The sequence below is a fragment of the Coloeus monedula genome (genome assembly GCF_965178545.1).
Source record: "Coloeus monedula genome assembly, chromosome: 16".
NCBI classification, from domain to species: domain Eukaryota; kingdom Metazoa; phylum Chordata; class Aves; order Passeriformes; family Corvidae; genus Coloeus; species Coloeus monedula.
The window spans coordinates 4,102,397-4,129,516 of NC_138796.1; the positions used below are offsets into that span (position 1 = coordinate 4,102,397).

Consider the following 27,120-nt stretch of genomic DNA (forward strand, 5'->3'; position numbering starts at 1 on the left):
AACATGGATGCAACTGTCATTCCCTTTGTAAGAAAATGATGAGTTGTACTATGCTAATAACATACTCTGAAGGAGCGAGGAATCAGAATTGATTTTCATGAAACAATACCGGAATGTGATTCCACACTTCAGTAATAATATTTTCTGCTGTAAATGTGCAGCAAAGATGTGTGCAGCCAAAGGATGGTAAATACAGATCCAGGGAGTTATGCAGCATCTGGTCCAACCCAGTTACCAACAAGGGCAGGGGAGGAGGACACGGGAGGACACGTTCTGAGCTACGATGCCTTACACTGATAAGGGAACTGGCTGGAATGACTCTTGTATGAGCTCATATCATACTGTGAGCATGATGCTATCGCAGAAGTGCTTAAAATGAAAGCCAGAGATTCCCGTTACTCTGCTTGACTCGGAAAGAAAAAAAAATAAATTTACACTGAAAGCTTTGTCCTCATTCTTATCATGAAGTGTGAGTTACACAGTATGCCATCACAGGAACTGCACGTCCCAAGAAAAAACTCTTTATTTCATTTAATTTAGAATGAGACAGAACTGGGTCGATATACCACCGTGACTGCTTTGTTTGTCAACAAAGACATGTACTATTGCCTATAACTCAGTTTTAGGGGTATATTATCTAGCAGTTTTATAATCAAGATTGTTTTTACTACTGGAAATTGTGTAAGCTTGGACAAGGATAACATTCAACATTATCAAATGAGAGGCACCAGAGTTATGATTTCTAGGCACAAGTAATAATTGGATTGGAAGGCAAAGTTCAAGAAAACAGTAATACTCTTGTGTATTAACAGAAGGCCTGTTCTGCTCTGTAGTGCACTACCCAAGGCCATTTCCTTCCTTAATATTAAAATTCTAATCAGCCTTCATTTCATCTGCAGAAATTTATGACCCAGTCCAAGTTCTGTGTATAGATTTAGAAACAAACAGACGTGGAATATGAGACCCAGCATGTTATAAATTCTCAATTTAACTGTAAAAACCTGTACGTGCACAGGGGGAGAATGTTTAAAACACACCGAGTTCCACACAGTGAATTATTGCTGTGAACCCTGCAAATGTCTCTAAATACAGCTGTATTAATTCCAGATTTGATATTAAGAGCCTAGATACCAAACTCTGAGGAAACTGGAGCCACTGTAGAAGAAATGAAAATGGAGAACTATAACCACAAGAAGAAATTCTTCACAAATTTACCTTCAGCAGTGCTTTCTAAACTGTGGGGTGCTTGCTGCAAGCAATGTGCCTGTTTCTTCTAAGCAGCTTGTAACAGCTGCCAGAAAACCTGAGCATGTTCTCCTAAGCATTGCTGCTCTTTAAGTCAATGCCTTTGGCAGGATCTGGGTTTGAGGACTTCCAGAATACTTGAAAGTAAGCTGCTGCTTCTAAACAGAGAAAATAGTTAGCTCACTCAAACCCTTAGCTGTTGGGGGTTTTTTTTGCTCCCAAGGAGACACCTCTGACTTGAGTATCGTATCTCAAAATTAAGCCAACAGCAAAGAAAAGGAAAAGGAAGTCTGGGAAACGGAACAAAAGAATGTTTACTCTGCAAGGTAAATCAGGGAAATGGCTAGAAGGGCAGAATTGCAAATCTAAATGCTTTAGTCTCCAAACAAAACATTAAAACATCAAGCTCACTCTTCAAAGAGCAGTAACAAACCCTGAAGATCACAAGTGTGAGGGTACACATCATCTTCATGCCTCGACATAGCTCGAGAGTGGGTATTTATGTCAAAACAAATGGGTGGGCCACTGAGAACTGTGATGTGGCAAATCAACCACACCACTTCCCCCTTGTTGCAAAATCCCATTCTTCTTTTCTGTCTCAACAACACGTTCAGCCCACCTCCAGCTTCTCCCTGCTCGACCACGGCAGCACTCACCGTCCTCTCCTCAAACTCCGTTCCGCAATCCTCACCTCTGGTAGTGCCAGTTTCTGATGCCACACTCGAAGCTCTGTGTCCCAGCAGCAGGGTAGCTGAGAGATAACCCTGTGCCATCAGGCAGGTACCAGCACAGGAGGCAGTGCAGGCATCCCACTGCCTGGAGTGGTCACGTTCACGCAGCTGCTTGGCAAGAAAGTGCCCACGTTCAACTCCCTGAGCAAGCCCGGGGCAAAACACGTCCCCTCCTGGGAGCTGCCTGGCCACACACGGTGCCATGGAGCTGTCAGCAGGTTACAGAAAGTGCTCTTCAGCCATCAGCTCTGACAGAGACACGTGTGAAATGTCAGCTCTGTGTGTGCGCGCGTGTAAATAAAGGCAGGTCAGCCTCCAAGGCTGGGACATTGCACAAAGTCTGGTGTGGGATGGGTTAAATCTTAGGGTGCATAAATAATTTTCAGTGACCACGTCAAAAAAAGAATGGATGGTGAAGTGCAAGAAACTGCTCCAGCTGGTCATGGAACCACTGCTAAGGAATTCAGCCGAGTCCCCAGGCCATAGCACTGCCTCCAGACACCAACACCAGCTTTTACATCCACAAAAGCTCCACTACCTTACACTAAACTCAGAACCAGCTTGTTGCAATACTCTGGGAGAAAGAGGAAATAGAAAGAGGAAGAGAAACCTCACTCAGTCCATGCAGTTTGGCAGTAAGTAGAATTGCCTAAAATCCATCAAGTGAAATTGCATGTTAATTGTAAGGTAATTTTCAGTATTTGAATACAATTTCCTCAGCATTCTTCCACTCCGTAAGACACACCTGACAATCAGAAGCAACTCTGCAGGTGCCCTCAGCCTGATCCACCTGCGTGTTATCAACACACAAATGTTGATTTGCCAAACTTAGCATCCTGCAGATGCTGTTCCAGCAGGTGCTGCTGGGGCCACTTTTATTTCAGACCGCAGAAGCAGTTCACTGACTGACCAGCAGCTCTAAACTACATTTGGGAAAGCGTCCCAGCTCTCAAACTTTTTGTTTAGTCTCTCTGAGCATCTGTGAATAAATAAATAAGAAAATTCACAAAATACCACTACAAACAAGCAATTGTAAAAAGTGGAAGTTAAGAATGTAATTAGATTATGACATTTATAAACGTAATCATAAAAAAAAAATTTTTTTTTGTTTAATTTTACACAACTAAAGCACACAATCTAGTATCTTCAGAAAGGACATGACACAGCTTTTATTCTGCCTGCTTACTCTAGATAAGTTACTATTAAAAAAATCATTTACAAAAAACCAAAAAATCCTGCCCAACCAATAAGCACATGAATTTCAACAGGAGACAAAATGCCAAAAATAACAAGGAATTATGGGGAGCGGACACTCACTGTGTGTGTGAACCTAGAACTGTAAAATTTAGTCTCAAAAATGACTAAATTAGGATTTCTCTACACAACAAGTTCCAAAGAAAGACACTAAACTCTGCCATTAATATTTGCTATTGTGGAGAGCAGACATACGGTAGTGAAGGCAGCATCTGCCACTTGGAAACCAGCTGAGTGACTTCAAACCTGGCATTTGTGCAAATCTGTGTGTACTATAATCTAACATAAAAATATTAATTGAGAAGCATATCAAGTTAGGCTTGTCAGCCTTAATATTTTTCTGGTGATTTGAATGGGGCCAGAGAATAAGATAAGTATCTGTACAAATCCAGTTGGCTTTACTTCAAATGCAAAAGCTTGCTTCTAAGCTGCACAAGAACAGGAGCCCTATAAAATCAAATTTTGAATGCAAAGCCAACCCAGTTCTGCTCACCATTTTCTACTCTGAATCCTGTCTGCAGCAGCAGTTTCTGGTGAGCTCACTGTACTTCCCTGAAATACTGTACAACATACGATTATTTTTGTATTTAAAACAAGTTTTGATTTTTTAAGTTTACACTAATGAAATATTTTCATTAGCACTGTTGAGCTAAAGATTATTGAGCTTTCTTTGCAGCTTTTAGGGAGTTTTTTAATCAAGCTGGTCAGTATTCCCCATCTATCAGTGAAGATCAGCTTAATTTGTTTAGCAGCTAAAACTTGGAGCGAACAACAGTATTTTCAAAACAAATACATCAAGTTAAAGCAAGGGCAGTTGCGGTTCATCTGAATCACATGGCTCCAGATTTCAAATCTAAGCTAAGGAAATAGAGGTTATGACATCCTGCAGCTGCGACAAGTCGTGTTCGTAAAGCAACGTTAAATCAAGACCACTTGGCCAGTTCAGGCAGCTGCTTGTGTGGAAGTGAAAGATCCCATGAGAGCATTAAAAAAAAGAAAGGTTCTGGTGTCCCAGCCAAGCCCCCCTTCCTTCACTAAATGCTACCAGGGACTAAGCTTCTTCAGAGCAAATGACCGTGGAAGGTTGTTGCCAAGTAATTGCTACTGATTTATTTACATCCAATAACGGGAACAGGAATCAAACACTTGGCAAAATACACGGGCAAGTAAATTACAAATGGCCTTCCCATGCTATAGAAGTGCCAAGTGCCTGAGCCTGCCCCTCAGTAAGTTGGTTTTCAGAAAGATCCCTTGGGTGGTTTGATTCACCATAAGGCCGTGCAAATGCTCCCATCAGCTCAAGGACACGTCAGTGGCAGGGAGAAGCAGCTGGAGCTTCATCAAGGCAGTGGTGTGGGTGCTGCAAGTTAGGGGCACACTTCTACACAGGTAAAAGTTTTCATTCAGCTGGGAGCCTCAGGAAGGAAGAAAGGATTGGGTCTGGAAATGCTATTTTTCCAGTCTCCCATTTTGTAGCATTCATCCCTGGAAGTAAGGCCAGGTGTGCTGGAGCTCTGACCAACCTGGTCTGGTGCGTCCACAGCAGTGGGGTTGGAAGTAGATGATCTTAAAGGTCCCTTTGAACCCAAGCCATTCCATGATTCTGTGATTTTAAGATCTATTTATTGATACAATAAATACTGTTAAAACACCTGAGAGTTGGCATTTTCAGTTACAGCAGAAGGAAGAAGTCTTTCCCAAAATTTTGTGAGAGGGTACTGGTGGTTGAAACAGTGAGACCATTCACTGCTCCCCTGAGTACCAAGAAAAAAGTGCCTGTAGCTTTTCCCTTTTTTCTTCCTTTTCTTTTTTTCCCCTCTTTATTTTTTTTTTAAGTGGGGAGGAAGCATGGAGCAGTAGTACTGATTGGGGACTTCCATGACACTATCTGGATGCCAATGTCATGCTGTGTAAACATGTGGATCCATTAGACAATTGTTGGAAGCAGTGAATTCCAAATCTGATCTAGTGATAGGACTCCTGCTGTTTGGAAAAAAAGAAAATGGGGTTGCGAAACCACACAAGGAAAACGCTTCAGGCTTCTTAAAAAAAAAAAAACCAAAAAAAAAAAACCAAAGAAAAGCACAGCGTGAACAATGATGAAGTGGATGGCCTGCAGATCCCGGCCTCTGGAGAGTCCTGACACAGAAAAAAACCACCTGAGCCCTTAGTTTGATAACTTTGTAAAACTTACTCCAACCTGAAAGGATAAAAACATTTTGCATAGAGAAAAATTCATATCCACATGCAGAATACAGAAGATCTTCCTTGCTAAACGACAGCTGCTCCAGTGATTTTTATCTTCGTGCACATTTCTCGTGCAGGCTACTGCCGGAACTGCAGCCGGAGCTCTCCGGTATTCCCAGCGAAGCTGCCTGGGGAAGGGAGTGGTACTTAACTGCCTTCCTTTGGTTTGTGCTGGCAAAGCAGCACTTTTTGCTTTGTAGTATTTAATGGCCTAAAACACACGTTGGAATTAACTCCTTCATTAGCTACACAGCTGCTGCTCCTTATCGCTTTCATTTTTCTTACCTGTAGCACTGCAAAATTTTATGTTCTGATTCAGAATTCTGTGTGATGAATACAATACATGAATTGTATCTGTTAGAATATCAAATGCAGGCCTCATGAATAAAAGTGTAATTACACGTGACCTTTGAAATCATACTCCATTCTTTATGCTATCTAGAAATAACTATGCTCATTCTGTCCTTGCCACAATTTCATTTCAAACTGATTAACCAGCATTTTATTCCACTCAAGTTGCCTACATTTAAAAAAAAGCCAGCGAGTTCTGCTCCCAGCACAACTGCAAACCCACTCTAAGGCTGTCACTACAAAAATTGTTATTCATCTCCACAGACTTACAGATGTGAAAAGCCGTGTGTATAGCTCAGCATTTCCATTATGATTCATGTTGTGATTTAATCAATTCTGAAACATTGTTTACTACATAAAAGAAATTGTACTTCAACAGCAAGGATCAGAAAGCCAGAAAATCAATCGAGAAGGGCTCCTGAGTAACTAAGGAGGAACACACTGTCCTTGGGAAGCTGCAGGAGGTCAGCAGTAGCAAAGCTTCTCTTTGGAGACTGCTGGGTGACCACAGAATCTTTCTCCAGCCCAACCCTAAGAGCTCCCTGAGCACACAGCAGTGGTCCTTGGAGTGCAGATCTCAGTAATGCACCTTGCTATGCATATGAAGAAACTTGTGCAACTCTGCCAGCTGAATTCAACAGTTTGCATGTCTGATTCTAGTGATATCCATACCCCCATGCAGAAGAAGCCACAGGACACCACTAATGCACTGAAGAACTGCATTACTCAGGGGAAGCCATCTCTTGCAGCCTCTCCTTACACAGCTGGAGCTTCCAGAGCTCCAGATGTGTTACAGCTGTGCCCAGGTGGGACTTCAGCAGTGAGAGGCACCAGCCAGGAGAAGCTCTCCACAGCCAGTTTCTGCTCTGAACCATGGGGCAGCTGTCCCACTACGTCCCTGAATGCAGCTTAAATTTGCATGAAAGTATGAACAGAAGAGCTGCTCCTTCTTTGCATGGGTTTGTGGCAGATTTATTTTTGTTCTTGAGAAGCCAGCCAGAGACTATGATGGACCAGCCACTACTGCAGGGTTTTACAGCCACCAGAGTTGGTGTTGGGCATCTCCACCTGTGTGGCACATCACGAAGACACGTTGGCCACGAAAATCCCTTTCTCTTAAGATCAAGACCACAGAAAAATAGTAACAGTTTGTCCTTCTATTTACTATTCTCCATAAAACTAGGGAACTAAAATTACAAGCAAAATACTGGTTGCACTGTTTGTTTTTCTTGGGTCCTTAAATGCCAACCACAAGATGTCAAACAGAGGGCAGAGAGGCCAAGGAGAGCAGGGGAGCTGGGGAGCCTTGGCTGGAAAATGTGGTAGTAACAACCATAACTGGTGCTAATAGTGGAGAAAAAGTGCATCAGAGTGAGATCCGATCTTTCACAGACCAGTGTTGCATCTCTCAATAAAACTTTATTACAAAAAAGAATGAAGTGGCACAGGCAGCTATCTTAAACCATTTTTTCCCAAGCAAAGTATTCTGCTTACCTCAAAATTCAGTCATAATTGAACCCTTGAACTAGCTGATCTTTCTTTTTAGGGGAAAATTCATCTACTCGTAACAGTTGCCTTTCTCTACAAATATTACTGTTCAGTCATCAATCTCAGCTAAAACCTCTTTAATGCCTTATGTATGCCTGTTTATATTTTTTTTTCTACTGCAATACATATGGAAATTAGTGCTTTACTTATTTTTTCTTCTCCTTTAGATGAGTTGTATCTGCATACTGAAATAGCGGTCACAAATTTTGAGTGGACAAATGTATTACACTTCTTATAATGCCATAAAATACAATTCTCTGTATTTTTTCCCCAAAGCATGCAAAGAAGCAAACACATACTCAGTAAAGTGAAATAATATGACACTGTGTGCCAAACCCACCACTTTTTAGAGTACCAAACCAAAGTGACATTTATCATAGTTGCATATTACAGGGCAAATATTTCACATCAGGACTGTTATATGTCAATTTTAACCCCCCAAGCACAACATTTTTAATGAGGAGAAGGAAGTTATGGTTCTCTTTTTAGATCAATCTACAGCTTTTATTCAATATCTCCAACTCACAAGTGTAAACAGAACCATCAGCCCCACTGTGACGCATTGCAACATCAAATACCATGAATAATTACGTCACAGATTTTCTAATCACTGGATGAAAACACTGGGTATTGTAAATGCTACACAGAAGATGGTATAGGGAGATGAAAGACAAAAAAGTAAAAATTATCTGTATTTACCAGATTTGATTAAATTTTGTTTTCATTTCTTTCAATCACCTAGAACTAACTGTTTCACCTTTTCTTTTTTTTCTCCTTTTCTCCTCCCAGTGGCTCCATCTCAGAGTGACATTTTCCTGGGCTGCACCTCATGTAAGTAGAGCTGTAGCAATACAGTGTGATTATTGTTGTGCATGCTTATTTCATCAGTGTAAAACTGTGAAAATACTTACCAAAATTGGGACTTTCAGACCTGCTATTTACTTCTGTAAAAAGGTACTGGATTACCAAGTCCTAACCTGAAGATTTAGCTAAGATAAGTAGTATTAACTCCCAGACTGTGCTTCTCAAAGATCACAAACCAGCCACCTAAATAGTCTCATACAAAGTTACATCCAATTTACTACATCTTTCTAACTCTGTGAAATCTGGACTCCATGGAAATGTCCCATCATCCTTGGGGCATTCCAGGGCTCTTTGCCAGGCAGGGAAACCTCTGCAGAAACAGACTAGAGGCACATCAGAAGGTTTAACAGGCATTACTTCTGCAAACTGCTTCCCAGTCCAGGTGAAGAAGGAATGGAGGCTGCAGTGCCTCCCTGCAAGAGCATCCTGACAGTTAAACTTGCCTGGAAGCCCAGGGCTCATGGGAATGAGTGTCATTAACAAGGGCTGATCAAGGAGAAGGGCAAAGACAAAGGCAAAGCCAAGCCCTTGTTGGGCAGCAGGGAAGACGCACCTTTAAGAAAGACTTTTAATCTAAACTTAATCTGTTCAGATTTAAGGGACAGACACAAAACTTCATCTTGTCTTCTCCAAGTGGCCAATTCCATTCATGGGAGCACTGATGGTGCCAAGACCACCAGTGCTCTGAGGGGGTATTTGCACACAGCAAAAGAATGTGCTTGGGTACAAGGGGTGGCACCTGCTCAGCACGGAGAGGAACAGGGGACTTGTTCAGCTCGGTCTAATGAGTAAAGGATGAGAAGCCAGGAATTATTTAATGTTAATTCCAGCTCTGCAAGTACCAGCTGCTGTTCTGTTACTCTCAGCAAGTCATTTCATCTTCTTCATGTTCTCCTGTGTACAGTGAATGTAACATTTTGGTGCCCAGTGTCCAACTCTCAATTGAACATTGTAGTCATAAATGCACTGCCTCCCTTCACTTTGATAAAGTACAGTCAGCATCAATAGATAATACTTTAAAAAAATTCCCTTCCAACTCTTGTGAAACAGGAGCTGACTGTTTATGGAGTACTTATTTTTTATGTCAGTTTACCATAGGGCCTCTTTAGCCACAGGCTTACAGCTGGAGGCCCCAAGGCATTTTTTGGGAGTGGAAACTTTTTGAGCTCAGCTCCTAACAAATCTCCAGCCTGCAGTATGTTTTTCATTAGTCTACATGGTGTTATAATAAATGATGCACTTCCTCTTTCATTTTATGATTTTTTTTCTTTAAACATGCAACAATTTTTCTGTGTCTGTTTTTTATTACTTTCAATATACTCAACCACACTAATCTTAGAGACTATGTATAAAAACAGAAAGGATATCTTGAGTAAGATATCAGCTACAGCAAGACAAGCTTTTAAGTTTAAATTCTTCACTGAAGGCCAGTCATAAACCCATTACATGTATGAGCTCCATGGGCAACCACTCTTTCAGAGGGTGTTGTTAAGAAAATAAAAATCTGTTACACCAAAACCTAGAGCTGGTGTAGAAAAGGCTCCTCCAAAATACTCACCTGCAAGACATTCAGCTAAAGAAGTCTGATCCCACTGGCAGTTCTCCACTACAGGTCCCACTCCGTGTGCTTGCCTATTTTACATATATTTTATATATAGTTGATACACACATTTTTTTAAAGATAGCCTTCCTTTTATATTTTGCCCTCTCTCCATAATTTTTAATAAGAATGTATTCCTGGGGCCTGACAGCACCAGGAAAACCTGGCTATACCAACAAGAAGAGATTCCAGTCAAACATCATCATGTCTGGCATACTGTGTTTCATTTACAAATCTTTGATTTCTAAATGAATGGCAGTTCAAAGTACACATGAAACACAGATACTTTCTGCTTATGTACACAGAGATTGTTAGAGATTAAACCACTTTTAATTAAAGACTTAAGCAGGTGTCAGTTCATGATACTCTCTGAATTTGGTTTAAGAAGATCTGTGTTCCACAGTTACCCAGCAGCACATTAAACACAAGCAGAATCAAAGAGACCTTCCTAAACAAAGCCAGGAAAAGCCACTTTGTGAGAGTTTGAAGTTTGCTACTACTGATCTGTCACTTATGGAACGTCACATACTTACTTGGGAAACATTTTCAAACACTTAAAAAATAAACAACCCCCCAGTAAACAGCCCCATGAGACAGAGCCCCAGGCCACACAAGACCTATTAATTTCAGTGGGGTTTGTTGTGCCTCTGTTTATGCATCTAACTACACAGAATTAATTTGCAGTATCAAGGCCTAAATCAGATAATTTAAGAGCATTCTGGACTCAAATAACAAAGAGTTTAAACATGGAAATGGAATTGCTTCCAAGTAATTTTTCTCTGTCATACTTCAGAGTGAAAGCAATATGAGGGGCACCCTGTTTCTCCATTACTCAAAGAGTCTTCATTTCTTTTTTTAAGGGAAATCCAAAGATTAATTTAAAGCCATCTGATGAAAATACCTTAATATTTACCTTCACATTTTGATGTAATATATAGTGAATTTGAGTGATTTCAAAAGTTATCCTGGATGCTTCCCATTTCAAGATGTTAAATATTGGCTCTCAGAAATTTCCATTACACATTGTCTGACAATATTTGCTGCTCTGGAGTACATGAACTGACTTTCAGTTCTTACAGAGGTAATGATAATAAAGTTTGTAGAAGCTGGGCACAGGTGACATTTTAGAATTTCATAGTTATTGTAAGTCCCTCCTTTCCAGGTCCATAAAGTAAGTGTAAAAAAAGGTTAGAACTGCCAAATGTATAAATTCTCTTGATCCTTTTTACCTGTTACATCATCAGTTACAGCTACTCTTAGACTGGTCTCCCAATCACCCTTTAAATGAGGGCACTACAACATCCCAGCAGCAGTGTTACAGCCGACACCTGAGCACAGTAAAGGAGCACACCTGTAATCCTCAGATTTTATAACTAGTAAATCACAAACTGAAGTTCCAAACCCCAAGAGCATTATAGAGCTGTGGGAAGGAAACAGTGAGGGAGGCAGAGCCAGTGATTCCCCCATCTGACAGTCGGTGGGATGCAGGACAAGCAGGGGACAAAGAGCCAGAACAAAGACCAGAACAAAGGCTGCTGACCAGCCAGGGCTGTCATCTGCAGCAATAAAGTACCAGCCTCCCAAATAAACAAAGTACCAGCCTGCATCCCAAATGTTGCTTTATGGAAGGCACCGTTTAAAGGTGGCATAGGATGGTTAACATGAAAGCACAATTTCTGGAGCTTCAACTGCTCCCAAGGGGAAAACTGAGCGCTCTTGTATAAACCAGCTTTCCCTTTTGCAGTTAATTTCCTCTACTTCTTTACTTACTACAATATTGCATACAGACAAATCTGAAAAATAAAAAATGGTAGAAACCAAGATCTGTTTGACTGCTTCAGCAGTAAGGTACAAATCTGCAGTAACCATGAAGGCTCAAATTACATAATATCCACCAGTGCAACCAGGAGTTACACCCAGCTCCTGAATTTTATCAAGTTGTCTGCAGACAGTGTAAGGAATCTCCCTTAGTCAGGAAGGAAAAACTCCTAAATTCAGGTGAGATTCTTTTGTACAGCTATGGCAGGCACAGGTTACAAAGTGGGTCTTTGTATGGCTGCTCCACCTCCAGCTTTATTTACTGGGAGCTGGTTATGTAACTAACACAAAAGAAAATAACCATTTCTGGGTTGTTTTGCTTTGCAAGCCCTGGGCTGCCAGGAGGAACTGAGAGAATTCAAAAGAGCTTCCCTTCTGTTGCTCTTTTGGGTGTTTCTCTTTGAAGTGGCACCCTGAGTGGCTGCTCATTCACCAGTTTTGTAGGTAGCCTTTAAAGCAGTACTTTCCACTCTTCAAGCTTAAGCACAGAAACGTACAATTAATTAAACCAAGTTAGTGGTGTTATTATTTCAGCCTTTCATTTCTACTTGGTGTCAGACTCTTAAGACGAAAGGACTCTTTGTAGTAGGATTTCAGACACTCTGGGGAAAATTATGAACTTTAAGACTGATCTGATCTGGTTCGTGCAACACACGAACAATCTAAGGAAACCATTTAGCTACTGCTTAAAGGAAAATTCATTCCAAAATCTAGAATCAGAGTCAAACTTTGCAGTGTTACTGTGCTGTATTTAGCTGATGGTTTAACCCTGTGTTTTGACATGCTATTCTTTAATCACTTCTTTTCTGCAAAAGAAGACTCAGCCTAAAAGATGGAATTATTGCAAAGTAGATTTCCTGGCTAGGAAATCTTTGGTAACAGATAAATGGGCTGCTAACCTGCCAAATGGCTCAAATGCAACAAAAACTGCATCTGTTGCTGCTCATAATAGTAGCAGCCAAACACCATATTACTGGTTTCCAACTATTTTCCTGGTGTGAAATGTTTGTAAACCATCCTTCTGCACTGCTGCCGAACTCCAGGAACATTCTCCAGGACAGTTCTAGTCCTTAACTGAAAAAAAAATATTCCCACATTATTAAGAATTACTATGGAGAAAAGATCTCAGTGAATCTGTCCTACTGTAATGGCTCACTCCCATTTCCACACACTGTGTATGTTGTTTATTTTCATTCTTTGACCATGGGATTTTATAGCCCAAATTATCTCATTTTCTCATAGTACAAACAGTCCAATTTTCATTCATTGAGGTCAACATTTTTCTTACGTTCTTCCTCTGTTTTCTTCTTCCCTTTAAAATTTGCTATTAACAACAAATACAATAGATTTGTGCTATCAAAATACCTCTTGGGGTAGAGATCTATTCATAAATTGTTTTTTCACATGAGCATAGATCAAAAGTGGCGATAGTAAAATGGTACAGCTAGAAGAAATGTTGTTTTAACTCCATCCATTCTCCATAACCTTTAGATTAAATAGATCTACAATCATGCAACCTCCTCTTCAAAGATTTTTATGCAACAATTTTCTCCAAAATCTAGAAGGCTTCAAGAAGTAATGTGCAGTCAAGCAGATTTTAGAAGCTGGTAGCACTTCATGGTCAGCTGGCTGTAAAATCCTGCTCACCACCACAGTCTGCAGCTTGCAAACTTGGTGCTTTACAACTTTTTTTAAGGGTTTAAGGCTGGGGAGACTGCAGCCAAGCTTTTTTTAGGGAAGACAGTAATACCCTGGACTTTTTCCTTTGCTTGTAGTTTCTCCTGCTTCTCCTGTGCTGCAAAGGGAGCTGTAATTCCTTCAGCCTGTCCTGCAGTGCCTTCAGCCTGTCCTGTAAGCACAGCAAAATACACCCAGAGGGTTAAAGCCCTTCCTCCCTCCTACCTGAGGTCTGCAAAGGAAAGAGCTGCTGAGAGCCTGGTAACAGGAAAAGGTCAGGAGCTGTGTATTATATCCTGTAAGTTTGGATTAGCCCACAATAGCTAAATAAACTGATTTGATGTCTAGTGACATTTTCAAACAGTAGCTAATAAAATTATCCAAAGTATGCAGAGACAAAAGATGCACACAGACACACCAAAAAACGTCTCTAATACATCCACACAGGCAACGACCTAACAGGGAATTTCAGCAGTTTGGCCACACAAACCAGGGTCAAATATAAAAGAACCCAAGTTTAAAATCCTACTGACTAGAAAAGACACAAATACTCCTGCCTTGCCCATTATTACCACTCCTATTGATATGCACCTATCAGGTCTTTTGCACAGAACCATGTTTTCGAAACAGAATCATGGTCTTTCCAAAATAAATTAATAAAAGGCATGCTACTGACGCGAGCCACAAGCTCAGAATACTTTGGGAAAGCTTCTCTGAGTTAGCATGGTTAGCAGGTCTGAGGGATTTTCACTAAAAATTACATAAGGATCCCGGCTCACATCAGCAGAGGAAGGAGCTGTGATGGAGGAGGTTCCCACTCCTGTAATGCTGGAGCTGGCACAAGCAGAGTGCAGTGCCCCTTAGCATGAGCTCCTCTGTGGTCCCACCAGGCAGGTGCCCCTCGCTTCCTGGCAGCCCTCAGCAGACAAGAGGCTGTGCTGGGGCCATGGCACATCCAGCTGCCACAGCCAGTTTCATCTGGAACGGCCCTCAGGGAGAGCTGGGTGAATTCCTCAAACCAGAGACGCTGCTTCTGAGGAATGAATGTATGATTAATGGGGTTGCGGCACTGGTACAATTGTGGTTGCCTTTTTTAAGTTTTCCATCAAAGTTCTTGCAACCTGAAATACTATAGCAGATGAAAAATGAAAGCAACTCAAAGCTGTGCCCATATAAAAGGCAGTGCTACAGCCAGCTAATCTAAAATTTGCAAAATAAGTCTTGCTTACCTCAGCTGATTTGCACATTCAGTTTCATTTTTTTATGTAATTACCAAAGCATTTTCAGACTTGCTATGACCAAATATGAACTTGCTGCATATTCACACTAAGATGAAACAGAAATAAACAGTCTTGAATTAATCCCATTAATATTATACCTTGCTTTACACTTAGAACAGTAACACTGAAAAATGAGAAGGGATGTCAGTGGGGATTGGCTTCATTCTGTGCAATGAACCAGGAGATCTTTGCCCACACCAGTCTCTTTATCACAAGCCACCAACTGTTTGCATTCCCTTGAAGGTACCAGCTTAAGATAAAAGTATGCTGAGGAATATTTGTGATAATCCTTTATATGAATAACCACTCTTTACAGACACTCTGCACATGGATATGAAGGGCTGAAACACACCAGCTAATTCACTAATACTGTAGTGATGCTTCACTGAAACCACTGCAGCTCATAAAAATAATACTCTGGCAACCACAGTCCTGAAAAACTACTTTCACTTTAACCTTGTGATTTGTTTATTCCACCTGAATCACTGACTCTGCCTAAGTTACTGCATAGAGCACTCCTGAAAGGTGAACTCCTCAAAGTCATTATAGTGTCGAACAAAATTGAACAGAACTTTGTCTTGGTCTTATTTAGCTTCTGTAAAATAAAAAATATTACTAGAATTGTCTATCAATTAGATGTAGCAGCACATTAGGGACATCAGCACCTTAAACATATGGTGACTTAAACATCTGAGCCATTATTCTGTAAACAAAAACCTGCACTGTTCACATCCCACTTTCACATTAACAAGTTACCTGTAATTACAAACTTTAGGGCTGTGCCTTAACTTTACAGAACCATCAGCACTGAGAGACATCTTCAGGGTAAGATGGACAGGGAACTGCCATATTTAATTCAGTGTATGAATCAAGCCAAAAGCATTGAACAGTACACTGCATCTGAAAATTAATCTTGTGAGGAGACCTCCAAGGCTTCTGTGATCCCTTGCTGCTTAGTGGTGACAAATAAACAGTGCATGATGTTCTCTGCGTGTGTCTCATGCTCACACCAGACTCCTGTCCAGCTGAACCTCTACCATGTGCACAGCAAAAATATCTGGCTTCTGCTTAAAGGTGTTTTAGGTCTGGGCTAATTTTTCTGGCAGGTCACAGAAGAGGCTTCACCTTCACTGAGGCTTGTGCTTGCTGACTTTGCAATGAGGCAGAGTTAAAAAATAAGTCACAAAAGTAAACCTCAACATTTCCCTCAGTCCCCTTGCAGCTGTGTGGCCAGGGCCAGGTCTCAGCACAAAACCCCATCCATGGGTCTGCCCACAGATTCCTCATTCATTTTAGGGTTAATCTCCTTTAAGGTTGATAAGTAAAAGCATATCAAACTTTACTGCTCTGGGGAGGAAGGAAAATATAAAAAATATCCGGGAAAGTTCTGTAAGTATGGATATTTTTAAAATGCGGACCTTTATGGTCAAAGCACAGCAATCACAGCCCCACAAGTTCCCCAAGTAACTCCAGGTGATCAACTACCACTTGTCACTACAAGCTGTAGTTAAGAGAGTAATTGTGCCAGGGATTCTGTATCTCTACACTCAAACCTTGTGGAAAGTCTGCTGGACAAACCCAACCAGGCAAATGGAAAAGGTATTAGGTTATGGGCACTGCAGACTGAAAGAAGTGATGGACTGGCAGGGCCCATAAGAGCAAGCAGTTGCCTCTATAAAAGCAAGAGAGCAGCAGACTCAAAGGAGCCACATTATTGCCTCCTGCTCTCCCTGGAGACCAAAGGAGTGCTATTCCATCTCCCAATATCTGCATTTTTCTCCTGCAAAAAGCCGATATGCTAAAGTTTATGAGGTCTGAATTTCAAAAGGAAAGCATACTTCCCCTTCAACTCCATGCCCAACTGTCACTGGTATTATATCAAATATAAATCAACAACACAGTTTGGGTTTTCTTCTCTGTGTTTCAAAATACAAACCATACATCATGGCTTAACCAAATGAGGGATAAGTATGAAATATTACAACCATCAAAAAAGGAAAAGGCATAATCCTGGGCTGCCCCATACTGTCTCCTCAAAGACATGTTACTTCAGATCTTAAAGAAGTGCTTGTTTGTTTAATAATTTGCCCAATTTCCAACAATAGAATATCTGATGGAAAAGACTTACATGGGACCTACAAGCAGACCTGCTGTGTGATAGACATTGTAAATAGAGACTTGAGGGGTTTTAACTTTAATACAAACAATACAAGCTTAGCCAAAGGGAACAAAAAAAAAATGGAACTAAGGAAATACTAAGATCAATATCAATACTCAGAAAATTCTCAGGTGTTAACCTTAGAGTCTCAGAGTCCTATTGTGAAGTTTTAGCTTCTAAGAAACTGCAGAATTAAAAACAAGCGACTAGTGGTATAAAATAACAAAACATTTATATTACATACACCAAAGAAGATACACATGCTAACATGAATGACAAATTCTTCATTCATTTTATGGGTCAATTCCTTTTTGGTCGTAAGTAAAATCATATATTAAACTTTACTGCTTTGGGGAGGAAGGAAAACACATAAATTATTTCTTCATTACAGTTTAAAAAGGAAAATTATTTAAGGACTATTTGTATTCAAGCGAAATAGATGGAATAATGATATTACAAGCTTTTTATTCAAATGCAAAGAATTTACATTTACCTACCACCTCATTAAAGTCAGATGACAGAGCAGCACCATTTTCCTTACATGACTTTTTTTTTTCCCCCCAATTAAAATGTTTCTTCTGAATGCTTAGAAGAATTCTGAGGTTTACAGTAAAGTATATTTTAAAGCCCACACTGGCTCTCTTTCAGGTCTAATGTTGGTTACTGTCTAAAGCCTCCAGAGGCCAAGTGATGTTGCAGGCTTTTGCTAAACAGCCTTGTGTTTCCAAGGTGGGAAGGGATATGACTCCCGGCACACACACAGCTGTGATGAGCAGCTCTGAAGAAAATCACATCTCACTAACATCATATTTTTGTCAGCTTGGCTCATTTTGCTGCAGGTCCATGACTTTGTTAATGTGCACAGAATAGCTGCTCCCATGGTCAAATTCTTTTCCTGTCCCAAAGCTCTCCCGGTTTGATGCAGCCGCTGTTTGCCTCCCGTTCCGTAATGACACCAAAGGCTGAACTGTTCCCTGAACCGCAGTGTGTCCTTCCCAAAAAAAAGACCTCTCCAAACCCTTTCACAAGCAGGAACAGGGTACACAGCACCGTGCCTAGGGCAGGATCAGGCCCTGGCTTTGCCAGAGCCCCCTGTGCCAATAAGAGCGTGTGGCTGCATCTTAGGGGATGCTGAGCCCGTGTGTGCAGGGCAGCCACAGGGTCCAGTGCCACGCCAAGGGCACAGTGGCTCTGCCACAGTTTGCTCCTGCCACAGGAATGAGACACTGCAGCCTCTGCTGAGCTCACTCAGAAAAGGGTCTGGCTTTCATGGGCAAAATGTTTCTGCCGGCCACCAAGGGACAGCAGGGCAGTGCCTGCCAGGTGAGGTTTTAAGCAGTTCACCTTTTAGATTGCTTTTGGTTTTTAAGAGCCTAGAAAGAATTTATATAAATGCATCTAAGCCTTGGACCAGTAAAAATGAATAGTGCCACTGTTAGAAAACAATGTTTGGTTTTCAGAGAACAGTTCTTTAGGGAAAACATCACAGTTTGCATTTATCACACTCCCACTTTTATCCGGTCGGCCAAAACAAAGTTACAGTAGCTTTTCTTGTGCATATCAATTTTCATGCACATTAGGCTGGATTTCTCCATGTTTCTTTAGGTGATGACTATGTGCTTTTACATTCTTTTATTAATTGCTCTGAATATGCAATATCTCAATGTTTCTGTATATTAAATCTAGAAGTATTACAGAAGAGGAGAAGTATAGCAGAGGAATTGATCAAAAGTTAATCCAATTAGTCTTTAAGAGAGAAAAAAAGTTCTCAATGAAAGTGAGATCCTTATGAATATTTTATTCATGGAATAAAAATGAACATGCAGCAAATCATACTGTGAAATATTACTGCAAAGCAGATAGGCACAGCAGAAACTAATTAACTAATTAATCACAATTAGGTTGCACTTTCATTTATATTACAAGGGAAGGTAAGCCAAAGGCAAACTTCAAAGCACCAAACATTTCCTAACTGCTTTCAGCAGAAGCTCGGAATAAGCAGAATGACTGCTGCCCTTTTAGCCTCCATAAGCATTTTTAACTACACTCATCATTGTGATTTTTGTAAATCTGTTTTCTACCGTACATAACAGAACATCTACTTTCCCTTGGGGCTCTGTCAGCTGAACTTTACATTGTTCTGATAGAAATGCTAAAGCAGCATAAAAGGCAGCACCCTATTTGTCATGCCAGCATCACATCTGTCACGTGTTTGATTGGCTCCATCAATTAAGTCCAAACAGAATTCCACGGATTTCTAAAGAAGTCAGACCGATTCTGAAGTGATGCAACAAAGTTAATCAAATGTCTGGACAAAGTGATTCATGTAAACATCAATGTTTGTGATTTGCACATCAGACTCATTCATGTGAACTCCTGCATGCGGGATCTGAACATCAGATAAGAGCTTATCAGAATATTCTGCATATTTTCCACAACAGCTACAAGAAGCACGGCTCATTTAAGTGAAGACAGACAAGCAGGCTCCAGTGACCTCTGTACAAACTGTGCTTTACTGTTCTCAGCACCCAGTGCCTGTGTGGGCTCTGTAAAAACAACCATTTATCAATCATTAGTAAGAAACTGGCTCTCTGACAAACTAATTACTCCTCAGGCTTCCACCCATTAGCACAGGAGGAAGCAGATTATACATTCATTTTTGTGGTGGGATGACCTTGGCTGGGCACCAGGTACCCACCAAAGCCATTCTATCACTCCCCTCTACAGCTGGTCAGGGAGAGAAAATATAATTCAAGCCTCGTGGGTTGAGAGAAGGACATGGATCAGAGATCACTCACCCATTGCCATCCTGAACAAAACAGACTCAGCTTACAGAAAAATTAATTACTTAACCACCAAATTAGAGTAGGGTAATGAGAAATAAAACTGAATACCTTCCCAAAACCTTGCCATGCAAACCCAGTGTAATTTTACATATCAGGGCTCCTGAAGTAACAAAGCTGCTACAGAAGTTGGTTTTGCTTCGTGAAGCAGGCAAGACTTTAAAAACAGCATGTTACCTATGAAGGACACTTAAGAAATCTCTACAAAAAAATCTGTTCAGAATTTTAAAAGTTATTTGCTGTATGGCATGTGACTGGATACACTGCAGTTAGTAAGCACTAGCATCTATTTCCACGCCATTAATGTGGCTGTAGTCCCAGGAATTTGTACAAATCCTAAGCATGGTTTTCCAAAATACCATGGAATGGACACAGCGTGGGCAGCAGGTGGCTACTGGTAGTAGACTCCAGGTGTAACTTCACAGATGTTTTTGTAATGGGAGGCTTTAGGTTTAGAGTCCAGATTTACAGAGGTCTCAGACTCCTTTGCACATTTCTTCCCCCAGAATTACTCTGGAGGGTTTTTTTTGCCCTGGGAAGTATTTGTCCAGCCTCATGTTGGCCTGGAAAAACAACACCCTTTAAGAGTATCTAAGGAAGCATCTCCACCCATAGGTCTGTGAAAGGATGGCCAAGGACTCAAATGACAGCATCAAATACTTAAACCTGTCAAACTCTTTATCAGCATCCCAGAACAGAACGTGCTAAAGGTTATTTTCAAGTCTGAAATATACATATGGCTGCAGTGGGGGGTCTTATAAGAAATCGAGTTTATTGGTAGGACATTTTGATGACTAAGGGGTAAAAACCCCCTGTCGCTGATGGAGTGGGGAGTGGCACATGACAAGCAAGAGATGGACAAATCAAAACTCCTTCATGTCAGTAAGATGCCTCAAGCCCCTGGTAAATGAAAATTTTTCTTCTAAATCTTACCAACTAATAATAACCAAGCTTGGATCAGCATTAATATTATACTAGACCCCCTAGAATGTAAATTTAAAATCTTTTATTCAGACATTATAAATGGAATAAGATGTAATCAGTAATTATGCAAGTTCATCCAGGAGGGAGCTAGAAAATGCTATTTCCTTCACCAAGCAGTGAAAATTAAAAGCCACAGGAGTGTCAGGAACAAGATGTCTCAGACTTGCCAGCAATTAACAGAAAGATATGTTTATCTCCAGCAGATGTGACAAATTTTGAAGCCATTTCAGCCTTACTGTAACTCTGCTGAGGGCTGATTTTTCCCTTCAAACTCTAAACTCAAACCAGTTTTATAATTCTTATATATGCTATCTGATAAAGAACTATGTCAATATTTCTGCTTTTACTGGAAACCTGGTCCCTGCGGTCAGAATCTGTTCCACAAGAGTTTCCTACCCAGCCAACGTGATGGTCTGGTTGATAAGTCACCGAGTCACAGCTTTCACCAGTGTTTCTAATAGGAAACAGCATTATGTTGTATTTTCCAGGAACAGTACCATCTGTTCCTCCTGTCAGTCTCTGCAACTGGCACCAAAAGATCTGTGGGGAATGTTTCCGTGCTGCCAAATTTCAGCAGAGTTCCCTGCCACAAGCCCTGAGCACGGGTGAAGCTGATAAACAGTGGGAGAAGATAAGAGCTGCTGTTTCCACCCTGCCAGCTTGCTGGGCCAACTCATTTACAGAGTAATTCCAGCACAGTCCATGCACCTTTGACACTCTCTTCCTGGACTAAATTCAGTCAGCAAAGCCCAGAATTGGTATCATTTGCATTAATTTGGATTGGCGAGAATCTGTCCTCTTTACTGGGGCGATGCTGATTTACACGAACCAGAAGTACAAACATTCCTTACCTGGAACCTGTGCAATTCCAAAATGCTGGAAATGCAGAGATCCTGGCACTTGCTATCTTGTAAGAAGAGGTGCAAATGACCTGTCTGCATTTATTAAAAGACAGTACCTAAACAAAGAATTTTACCATAAAACTTTTATATTATCTCAAATATTAAAAAGGCCTCAGCAGAAGTTTCTAGGATCTAATGACCTTTAGATAAAAATGGGAACACATAAGTTTCGTAAATGTTTTTTCCCCAAAACTAGTCTTAACTGACCTGCTGCTCTACAGTTTAAGTGTCTGTAGATACTGGGGGCAAAACTCCTTATATTGAAACATGGATGATTATAAGTTATGAAAGATTCATTAACGAAATTTATCTAGTCTATTAGCTTCCTGAAGTCAGAACAAATGAACTAAATACTGTCATTAAAAACAGTGGGATAAAGTGTCTACTAAGTCCCAGCTGCTCTGAACATCAACATCACAACAGTAAAGATGCTTTCTGAAGGTGTCTGTAACCTTTCTTAGATCCACTGAGTTGCAGTATTTCATACAAAAAGAATCTGCAACTTACATTCAGTTTTAAACTGAAGGAAATTATTTGCTTGTGTGCTCTCCCAGAAACTGACTTTTTCTGTGTTTTTTAATTAATTCTCACGAAGGTTAAATTTTTTTTTAAGTTTGTTTTCAGTGAAGCAATTAAAAGAATTAATATATATACATAACAATGTATAAAGGCATCCTGACACTGAATTTTATTTAAGGTTGTTGCTACTTAGTTTTAAAGTAGAATGGCTGCATCAAATTCAGCTTCCAAGTGCTCTGAAAGCATGGAGCAGAAGTGCAGCAGTGCTAACTGGCTGTTCAGCACTCTGAACGGCACCATCTACTCTGCTGATGCTTAAAAACTGTCACTTCTTGTATTCCAACTGGTCAGCTTTATAAAATCCAGAACCCAAAGCACCATACGTAAGCTGATTTTCTAATACTGCATTCATTCTAATTATTCCTGTTATTTAATACGCTGTAAGTTCCTGGAAGTGAATATGAATACTAGGAAAATTACTGGGGTTTTGTTTTGCACATAACTTAATTTTTTAAAAAAAGTATTATCTAGTGGATATTTGGGCATCTCCAAACTGTATCTCATTTCAGGACCCCTGGCAGCTAAGGATGAATACAGGTAACCACTTTGTAAATTCATTTTGCCTGAGGGAATCCCCACCTTTAGAACTGCACAAAAGCAAGGTATTTCACTTTCTGCAGTGATGAAGTCTTTTAAGTATTAAAAGCTGCACTGTTCACTCTAGAGTGAATTCTTTCTCGCTGCACAGAAATGTTAAAAAAGAAACAATATGTCATGTTTTCCACATAGAAGCTCTTAGAGAATTCAGTGATAAAGCTAAGTCAGGAAGAGGTGGAGCAGCCCATCAGTGCCACTCATCCGATGCTGGGACAGGGAGAACTTAACAAAACATGAGTGAGTTTATGGAGTTAACCCGTGCAGAGCCCCTGGTGCAGCTGTTCCCCAGCAGCTGCCAGGAGGGCACAGCCACCGGCAACCCAGCTCCCCCAGAGGCTCCACTGCAAAGAAATAAACAGCACAAAAAGGAGGGTTTATCTGGAGTGGCAGATGTGCCTGGCAGATAGCATCTGTGTCTGAACAAGGGACTCCTTCCACACAAATCTTCAGGGGCTGCAGTGCTGGGCTATCTCCTCTCCACAGCACTTTTACCCCACAGTGCTTGGTTATTACAGCCTTCCAGAGCACCATGACACTGCCACTCTCCAGCAGATCTAAAGGGCTCTTAAACACACTATTTAGCAGTTTTGCTTATGGTTTCCAGGGTAGTTGATCTTTTTTTTCTTTCTTTATTGGAGTGTATTATCTGTCCTCATAAGCTTTAAGGCTGCTTAGAAATTGAGGGGGCAGCAGGGGGGGAAGAGAACCTAAGCAAATACAATTACTCATTTCTGATGGATACACACGTTGTTCTGAGCAACCTTCTATGAACTCTGAAACAGAAGAAAGTTCTGCAGTTCTAACCTATTACAGAGTATGTGCATCCTAAAAAAAACAGTTGCCATACCTTAAAATCAAGTTTTCCTCTTTCTTCCAAACCAAATGCCCATCTGAACTCATTTGTTGATGCTTAGTGACCAGCAGCAGCAATTTGCAGACTTACTTTTGACATGGCCTTACATGAACTCAGATTCCCAAAGAGCTGAACAATCTAAACAGAAACCAAATGTGCAGCTGACATTGTTAATGATTATATTAATAGTTTTACATATTATTTATATATTTAATAATAACAACAATGATAAATAACAACAACAAAAGGTCAGAACGGGAAAAAAGCATCTACTTAGCAGGTTGCCAAGAGGCCATGGGCAGTAAGCAGATTATCAGGGCACAGGTGGGATCTGAATCACCAGGTAGCTGCTATGCAGATGATCTACCACAAAGACAGTGCTTACAGAACGAAAGGATAAACAAATGAGACAGAGGTTGCCAACATCTGTGGAACAGTAACAAAGGTCACCCAGCAAGTGAGAAGGGTGCCCACAAGAAGGAGTTCTGAAGACAATACATGTTCAGAATTTCTGGAAAAGCAGAGTGAGCAACCTCAAAGGGCGGCCAAAGCAAAATGCGAAGACCAACTTCAGGAACACGGGTGTCTCTGTACTCGTGCCACGTGCAACGGAAACGCGCCCTCACAGTTCTTGAGAATGTCATTTTTATTGCTGATTTCAAAATACCAAAGTTCAGCCTGAGATGCCCCACAGGAAAGTCACAAAGTAGAAGTGAAAGTGCGTCATGCGTGGAAGCCCTGTCGGAAGCTGCATAGGATACTGTGTGTGTGTCATATGAGCAAATAACGACGGGAGGTGCAACGTCCATGGTAAGGGGTTCATCAGGGGGAGATAAAAACACTGGCCAGGCAGATGTGAAACTAAAGGGGTATTTTAAGAAACCAGGAAATGTACATAAGAATTTAGGCATGGATAGAAGGAATGTTAAAGGAAAAACACTGGTGCAAGGCAAGGCAATTACCAATAGAGCTGGAAATGGGTTCACAGCACTCAAATTGTGCAGAATCAAGCCAGGAGTAGGCAAGAGTTGGGTTATGCAAGTCAAACATCTTGGGTTTATTGTTTTAATTATTTATTATTGTTATGCTGCTACTAAAGCAAGATATACAGCAAAGGGAAAGGGTTTAGAAAACCAAAACCTGAGCCTGATGAAGGGTGAAATGAGTGGGACCAGAAGGTTGGGTGATTGCTCTTCCATGAGTTCACTTGTCACGAGTGGCAAACTCCTTGCTCCCTCTCTTTCAACTGACCTACTTTTGCTTTTTGATTTGTACTTCTTAAAATAGCCAACACAGGCTTATTATATTCCATGCTACTTTGTATCAAGTATTCTTGTTGTTTGATCGTGCCTTCTCTCACCTTACATTGCACTGAATTAACCACATTACAAATGGAACCAGTATCAATTATGAACTTCCCACTTGCCAAACTGGTCAATGGTTGCACCACAAAGACATAAATGATAGGGTTGGAAGGGGCCTGTTTTTCAGCCCAGTCCCCAGTATCAAGCAGGATTTTCTTCTCCACTCATGTTATAAGCATTTTATCTGAGCTGTATCATTGTATTACAAACAGCAGCAACTCAGCAACTGCATGAGAAAACTACACTGTGAAACCTACTTGCCTGCACTGCTGCAATTTTTTTCCCCCTCCCATCTAACCTGGGCTATTTCGTTTTTCTTTTCTGTATATCCAGCCAACAAGTCACTTGTTAATCCCTATGGTATGTATATAAGCTAGTAAGCCTGAAGAAATGTCATGTTACCCAGACTGAGAGGTAACAGCAGTGTGACACTTCACTCTCCAGCACTTCAGAATTCAATCTCTTCCCCTTAATGTACAACAAACTGTAGGTTTGTTATTTTCCAGAAATATTGATCATCCACTATTTAAAGTTTTAAGACTCAATCCATAAGTAATATTCAGCATGACACTTCCAAAAAGCACCTACCAAACCCTGACGAGGTGCTGACAATCTACTAAATCATGGTTTATATATACACAACAGCACTTCTGGCCATGATTTTTAGTTTGCTCAGCCTAGATCTGAAGCAAACCTGTGCTGCCCAGCACAGCTCTGTGCAGGGCCCAGCCTCCCCCAAGGCAGCACCGGGTCTCAGTCTGTAGGAATGAAAAGATCCTGTGGGAACTCAAGGAGACGTGACAAAGGTGCAAGTGCTTGGCATGTTTAGAGACTTACCTTGTTGGCAACGGCTTTATTAGCTATGTACTTTATTAGCTGTTAGTTTATAATGATACCAACAGCTTGTGAAAACACATGCAGAGGTCAGATAAACCAGGTAAGAGCTACGTCACATAGAGATGATAATAGAGCAAGTAGACAAACTATTTATTGTATAAACAAAAAAATCTGCAGAGCAAAGAGACATTGCTGGATAAAGGGTTGGTTTTTTAAGTCAAATAAAATAATCCGAGCGTAGAATGGTCATGCTTCACACTCTTACCCAACCTGCTCTGCAACTTAGTGCTGCATTATGAATGAAAATGTCTGAAAAAGCCTGACTGCAACTATGGACTCTGTAATACAACTGAGCAGAACTGTCATTTTTTTTTCTCATTATTTAAACTTCATTTTACACATCTTTTCTAAAATAATCTTTGCCACCAATTGCTCTCAACTTTTTGCACTGTGTTGCAGTAAGTTTTTTCTTAAGTGCTTCATGCACATTGTTATCTAAATAAAACCACCTTCAGCTTTAATGGAGTGTAAGGAAATTGGCTTTTGGCCAAGTATGAGCACTCTAAAAGTGCTTCTACATGAATACCTTTCCTACTTTGCTGTTTCCCTGGTGAACTTAGGATGATTAAAGTCCTTCTAATGTTTTGAAGCACCAAAAACTTGATGCTACAGTTTGTAACATGAAGTTATCTGCAGCACACAGACAATTTTGTCTGTGGACTGTGTGATCAAACAAGATCAGGGGAATTTTCTGCCATTTGGGAGCTGCGGTGGTTTTACAATATTCGTAATGAATATTCAAATACAAACTGCGGTCAGAGTAACTCAACACAAACTGGATGACCATTTTTAGACTTCACAGAATATTCTGAGTTGGAAGGGACCCACAAGGATCTAGTCCAAGTCTTAAGTGAATGGCCCATACAGAGATCAAACCCACGACTTTGGTGTTACCATCATCATGCTCTAAACAACTGAGCTAATCTCAGGTTTCGTGTTTTTCCGGTATTTATTCCATAGACACCTGCTTATTTTTTCAGTAAGGGATGCTACATTGGTGTTTATTTGCTATGGAATAAAGCCTTGGAATTTCTAAATATAACACAAATTATTTGGAAAAGGCAGCTCTCTGGTTTTGGTGATATCAGTTAAAAACATACTTCAAAGGTAGTAACTTAATTTAATTAGTCTGAGAAGTTTCCATATGAACAATGGAACAACCACAGTACAAAATTCAGTATGGCATGAATTAGCAATCTGCAGTTCAAAAACTATTTCAAGAAGTGATCCATTTTAAAGTTGTGGAAAATATATACACTCACATCCATTAACTGCAAGTGACATGCAAATATCCATGAGATTAATCACCTTTTTTAAAAAGGAAGCAG

At 40.6% G+C, this 27,120-nt stretch overlaps 2 protein-coding genes across 2 annotated transcripts in view; one reads left to right on the forward strand and one right to left on the reverse strand.

Annotated features, from left to right (window-relative positions):
* The window catches only part of CHLSN (cholesin), a 120,509-nt gene that overhangs the window by 44,705 nt on the left and 48,684 nt on the right, over nt 1–27,120 (reverse strand). The gene's annotated exons all lie outside the window — the stretch shown is intronic.
* GPR146 (G protein-coupled receptor 146) overlaps nt 1–27,120 on the forward strand; it is a 45,666-nt gene that overhangs the window by 13,619 nt on the left and 4,927 nt on the right. Inside the window, exon 2 of the mRNA XM_082292354.1 lies at nt 8,166–8,207. The gene's annotated coding sequence lies outside the window, so the exon portion shown is untranslated. The remainder of the gene's footprint in view (nt 1–8,165; nt 8,208–27,120) is intronic.